General features: G+C 32.3%; 1 long non-coding RNA gene across 1 annotated transcript in view; it reads left to right on the top strand.

Annotated features, from left to right (window-relative positions):
* Window positions 1-6,416, top strand: part of LOC117114621 — a 13,897-nt gene extending 7,481 nt beyond the window's left edge. Inside the window, exons 3-4 of the long non-coding RNA XR_004446398.1 lie at window positions 2,342-2,491; window positions 6,146-6,416. This is a non-coding gene — a long non-coding RNA (uncharacterized LOC117114621). The remainder of the gene's footprint in view (window positions 1-2,341; window positions 2,492-6,145) is intronic.
* The last annotated feature ends 582 nt before the right edge of the window (window positions 6,417-6,998 follow it).

Raw genomic sequence — 6,998 nt, 5'->3', positions numbered from 1 at the left:
ATATGTATATGTATATGTATATGTATATGTATATGTATGTATATGTATATGTATGTATATGTATATGTGTATATGTATGTATATGTGTATATGTATATGTATGTATATGTGTATATGTATATGTATGTATATGTGTATATGTGTATATATATGTATGTGTGTATGTGTGTATATATGTGTATATATATGTATGTGTGTATATATGTGTATATATATGTATGTGTATATATGTGTATATATATGTATGTGTATATATGTGTATATATATGTATGTGTATATATGTGTATATATATGTATGTGTATATATGTGTATATATATGTATGTGTATATATAAATGTATATATGTGTATATATAAATGTATGTGTATATATGTGTGTATATGTATGTATGTGTATATATGTGTGTATATGTATGTATGTGTATATATGTGTGTATATGTGTGTATGTGTATATGTGTATATATGTGTGTATGTGTGTGTGTATGTGTGTATGTGTGTGTGTGTATGTGTGTGTGTGTATGTATGTGTGTGTGTATGTATGTGTGTGTGTGTATGTATGTATGTGTGTGTGTATGTGTGTATGTATGTATGTATGTATGTATGTATGTATGTATGTATGTGTGTATGTGTGTATGTATGTATGTATGTATGTATATATATATGTATGTATGTATATATATGTATGTATGTATATGTATGTATGTATATGTATGTATGTATATATATATGTATATATATATATATATTTGTATATATATGTATATGTGTATGTGTATATAACTGTATATAAGAGCTTAGATCCATCCATAAGGGGAAACATTAACAATGAAGAGGGTTAAAAACAGTACAAAAGGGCAAATCTGGTGTCCAATTATATCTTATTAGGGTTGAACCCAATGAGACAGGTTTGGAAATCCTAAACTGGCAGCCATATTCAAATTCAAGATGGTCGCCTTAAAATGGTCAAAAATTGAATATTTCAGTATAATTCCACATCTATATGGAAAACGGTACACTTTGATCCAATCAAATGATTTTGGGCTCTCTGAATACAATAAACATAGTTTAAGCTGGGATGGCAGTCATTTTGAAATTAATTCAAGATGGCCGCCATAAATATCCTCAATAATCGAATATTTTAGTATGTAATTCCTTTTCTCTTTGAAGAAAAATGATAAATTTGGTGTTTCAACATATGTTATTGGGCTCTCTGAGTCCAATATACATGGTTTCATATATCTAAGATGGCATCCATTTTGAAATTAAAGATGGCCGCCATAAAACCATCGAAAATTGAATATTTTGGCATGTAACGTCACTTCCTGATGAAAAACGCTAAATTTGGTGTCAAATTATATGTTATTTTGTTAACTGTGTCCAATAAACATGATTTCAAAAAGCTATGATGGCAGCCATTTTGAAATTCATGATGGCTGCCATGTAAATTGTCAAAAATCAATATATAGAGAGACATAACCTGTCATTGGACATCCCATTTTTACCATTTCGGCTAAGAAAAATTGGAATTAAAAAACAAAATATTGATTTTCGATTTTTTTTTTATGGCGGTCATCTTGAATTTCAAAATGGCTGTTATCCTAGATTTATCTTAACTTTTTGAAACTATGGTTATTTATTCAGAGAGCCCAAACACATGTGATTAGATCCAAATTTACCATTTTGAGGAGATGTGGAATTATACTAAATTTTCAATTTTTGACCATTTTTTTTTTAGGTTTTCAAAACCTGTCTCATTGGCTTCAACCCTAATACCATTTAGTTGGACACCAGATTTGCCGTTTTCCATTGGATATAAGTGAAGTCTACAAATGCATCTGTCCAGAATGGATTTAAGGCAGGATACGGGTCTGCCTAATAAGACAACATTCACATTAACAAGATATTCTGTCTTTCCAGGTTAGAATATCTAGGATATTGAAAGTGTTTTTAAAGGCACGATGTTGGATAAATTCTTACCTCCTTTGCTAAATGGAACAGGTCATATAAAGGAATTAGGTGAGTCACACATTAAGGAAAGGGAAATCAGAGAAATTAAATACGGAACAGAATTATTAAAAGTTGATGGTAAAGATTAAATTGAGTTCAGTGAATCTTGGAATCAATTCAGTGTTAATTATGCAATATTATAATTATATTCATGAATCGCCTACATTAAACATATGGGTGGGGCTAAGATATCATACTTTAACTACTTAAATTGCATCTGTCTCTTATACACATCTAGATGTGTATAAGAGACAGGTGTGTGTGTGTGTGTGTGTGTGTGTGTGTGTGTGTGTACAGGTACACGTAAAAATTGTTGCCTTTTCGAAAAATAGGAAAGCGTTTTGAAAGCATAGACCTACCTGAAGTGAAGGAGAAGCGAACAGATTTACTAACATGCTTCAACACGTGCAGTGATTTAAAGTGTGTTGATGAAAAAATATCATCAGGAAGCTGTACACTCTGAAGACAGTTTGCAAAAATCTGTAAGTAGCTCAAATATTCATGTTTATGATAAACATTTAATAAAAAGAAATAATCATGGTCATGATCATCACCTTCATATTAACATCACCACCACAATTGGCATCATCATCATTATCATCATCATCGTCATCACTATCATCATATCATCATCATAATCCTTATTATCTCATCATTATACCATCATTATCATCATAATTATCACCTCATCAGCATTATAGCATCATTATCATCATATCGTCATCATCGTCATCACTATCATCATATGATCATCATTATCACCTCATCATCATTATATTATTATCATCATCATATCGTCAACATTATCATATCATTACCATCATAACAATCATTATACTGTACCATCTTTATCATCATCACATCGTCATCATAACTTAATCATCATCAGCCTATTTTGATCCTGATTATATTCCATTAAGTCATCCCGGCTTTCTTTGCCAACTCATCGCATGTTACTTCATTTCTGAAAAAAAACAGCCTAAATTTAAAGCCATGATCCGGAGGGAGTTGGATATGATGTTAAAATGAATACTTTAATAAGCAATTGCTCAGATGACACTATAGATAAACCCTAACGAACAACTTTGAGCTTTTTGCACACGAGACGAAAACAGGGAGAGTTTAGCCCCGCCGCCCTGCCACCAACCCCCTCCCCCGCTTTTTAAAATAAAAATAAAAATAAAGGAAACAGAAAAATGGCCCTAGGGTACTGTGTCCCGATCAGCCGCATTCGGCACCCTCTTTTGGACATTTCTGGATCCTGCCCTGCCAAAAGACATATCAGACAGTAATCGATATAATAACTGTCGGTCTGCATGGGAATAAGAACATTATCACTCGGAAACCAGCAGTTTGATTAAAAAATACACTCTGACCTATTATATAAAACAAGGTGACTAACTTATAAAGAAATTACTGCCAAAAATGAAAAGAAAACAAAAAAACATAGAAACGTTATAAATATTATCCATTATTTCCTTCAAAATTATAATGATTATGTGCATTAACAGTGTTTTCTTTTTCTTCTTACTTTCATTTTTTAGTGTCGAAACACGGATTCTTTCAAGGAAAAAGACGATGAATTAGTTTTACCTACCGACATATGCCCGAATAATTTATGACAACTTAGGACTGCATTTTAGACATATGACGTAATACATGTCATAATTATTATATTAGTATAGTTAAAAAAAAAAAAAAAAAAAAAAAAAAAACCCGATCGATTACAGTAAAACAGTGTGCTGTGAAAAATATGAAACCACTTGAAGAAGCACTCAATTTATGATGCATTAAACATATATCGAAAAAAATGTGTTACGTTTATTATATTTTTTTTTTTATTGATTCTGTTAACCATGTAATCGAGGCACAAGAGAGGATCTATGAGTGTTCGTTAGAAGTGGCTACTAAGCCATTTTTTAGATGTTTGATGGAAAGAATATTATATGAGTAATAAAAAAATAAAATAAATAAAAACATGGAAGCTCTCAGATGGTTAGATGTAAGCTACAACATGAAACTAAAAAGTCCGCTCCGACTTGTTTGGTTAAAAACTACCACATAAATTAATAAAGAACAACCTTAATAATAAGCCAATTCATAGTTAGAACCGCGTATGCTAGTATCAAGCATAATCGACATAAACACCATACGCACAACATAGGTTTATGTCAATTGACCTTGGCTAAGAGCATGCGCAGCTCCAACCATGAATTGCTTTATTGTTTGAAACAACAGCAGACGTTGTCATCACAAACATAAAATAATTTTTTTTAAAACGATGAGACGTGGACATGAAGTTCTTTTTCTTTTTTTCTTAAATCGACAACGTTACGTGTTGGGTGTAATAGGTCTACTTTTTTTTTTGTCTATTTCCCGCTTGCAGGCATGTAGACACTTTGGTATAATCCAATTTTTATAATGTTTTCAATTATTTCATTTCCAAAAACACAAGGAACTATAATTTCGCCGACGCAACGGCAACAGATTGATAGAGACGAAGAGAAAATACAATTTAAACAAGAGATAACAATTATGATAATAATAGGCCTATTATTTTTTTACTGTTATAATAATAATCACAACATAAAAAAGAACAATCAAAACGTGTACAATATAATGGTATATAAGAGTAAATCGGGTTAAAGGAATGAAGTATTATGTGGATATGTGAGTGTGATGATGCGATTTGTATTAATTGTAAGCGATGTAGTCTTCTCGCTTGGTCTATTGTGCTTGTGTTTGCATATATGCAGACAAAGTATTGGCATATTCGTGCCAATACACAGCTGTTCACGACCACGGTATATGCTTTTGCAGGTTCTTGCAGGAGTTTGGAGTTTTCGAATTTAAACAAAAACATGGCAGCACACCCACATATCCATCAGAAACAATTTAATGATTAAATTGCATAGCCTAAATGTCAAGGTGTAACTATTGTATTTATCTCAAGTTATAGTCGGCGTAATATACCAGGCTGTAAACTACAGGCTATTATATGCTCCAACAACACTCAACTACAAACTGTTGGACGCTCCAACAAATCTGTTAACTACAGGCTGAAACTGGTTTTCCACTAGGCGAATTTATTCGCGCGAATCAAAGCGTCGGCTCGCTTCCTGAACTCTGATTGGTTGCGCATTTTTTCGCTTAATACTGTACTACTGGCCACCAATCCAACAGTATATTATTCACTACCGTAAATACTCGAATAAGCGCCGCGGCGCTTTTAATTTTTTTTTGTTTAAATAAAGAAATGCTTTTCTTCATTGTGTTAATTGTTCATTTTAACATTGTATACATTGTATCAGTGAACAGTGAAATTACTTTAAAACCCTGTTTCATTACGCATGTAGTATTACACACACTCGATTAAGCGCTGCGGTGCTTATTCGAGAGCGGCGCTTAACGAAAAAGAAATTCTTGGCAATTCTAAAAACACTACTGATTAAGAGAAATGTGGGCTGTCTCTTATACACATCTAGATGTGTATAAGAGACAGGCCTATTTTGATCCTGATTATATTCTATTAAGTCATCCCGGCTTTCTTTGCCAACTTATCGCATGTTACTTCATTTCTGAAAAAAACAGCCTAAATTTAAAGCCAAAAATGAATACTTTAATAAGCAATTGCTCAGATGACACTATAGATAAACCCTAACGAACAACTTTAAGCTTTCTGCACACGAGACGAAAACAGGGAGAGTTTAGCCCCGCCGCCCTGCCACCAACCCCCTCCCCCGCTTTTTAAAATAAAAATAAAAATAAAAGAAACAGAAAAACGGCCCTAGGGTACTGTGTCCCGATCAGCCGCATTCGGTACCCTCTTTTGGACATTTCTGGATCCTGCCCTGCCAAAAGACATATCAGACAGTAATCGATATAATAAGTGTCGGTCTGCATGGGAATAAGAACATTATCACTCGGAAACCAGCAGTTTGATTAAAAAATACATTGTGACCTATTATATAAAACAAGGTGACTAACTTATAAAGAAATTACTGCCAAAAATGAAAAGAAAACAAAAAAACATAGAAACGTTATAAATATTATCCATTATTTCCTTCAAAATTATTTTTGCTAATGATTATGTGCATTAACAGTGTTTTCTTTTTCTTCTTACTTTCATTTTTTAGTGTCGAAACACGGATTCTTTCAAGGAAAAAGACGATGAACTAGTTTTACCTACCGACATATGCCCGAATAATTTGACAACTTAGGACTGCATTTTAGACATATGACGTAATACATGTCATAATTATTATATTAGTATAGTTAAAAAAAAAAAAAAAAAACAAAAAAAAAAAAAACCCAGATCGATAACAGTAAAACAGTGTGCTGTGAAAAATATGAAACCACTTGAAGAAGCACTCAATTTATGATGCATTAAACATATATCGAAAAAAATGTGTTACGTTTATTATATTTTTTTATTGATTTTGTTAACCATGTAATCGAGGCACAAGAGAGGATCTATGAGTGTTCGTTACAAGTGGCTACTAAGCCATTTTTTAGATGTTTGATGGAAAGAATATTAAATGAGTAATAAAATAAAAAAAAAATAAATAAAAACATGGAAGCTCTCAGATGGTTAGATGTAAGCTACAAAATGAAACTAAAAAGTCCGCTCCGACTTGCTTGGTTAAAAACTACCACATAAATTAACAAAGAACAACCTTAATAATAAGCCAATTCATAGTTAGAACCGCGTATGCTAGTATCAAGCATAGTCGACATAAACACCATACGCACAACATAGGTTTATGTCAATTGACCTTGGCTAAGAGCATGCGCAGCTCCAACCATGAATTGCTTTATTGTTTGAAACAACAGCAGAATACGTTGTCATCACAAACATAAAATAATTTTTTTTTAAACGATGAGACGTGGACATGAAGTTCTTTTTCTTTTTTTCTTAAATCGACAACGTTACGTGTTGGGTGTAATAGGTCTACTTTTTTTTTTGTCTATTTCCCGCTTGCAGGCATG

The sequence above is a fragment of the Anneissia japonica genome, unplaced genomic scaffold, assembly GCF_011630105.1.
Source record: "Anneissia japonica isolate Jap-2015-1 unplaced genomic scaffold, ASM1163010v1 scaffold287836_len1076198_cov165, whole genome shotgun sequence".
Classification (NCBI taxonomy): domain Eukaryota; kingdom Metazoa; phylum Echinodermata; class Crinoidea; order Comatulida; family Comatulidae; genus Anneissia; species Anneissia japonica.
Note: the sequence above shows the minus strand (reverse complement) of the source record. Positions and strands in the feature narration are given on the sequence as shown.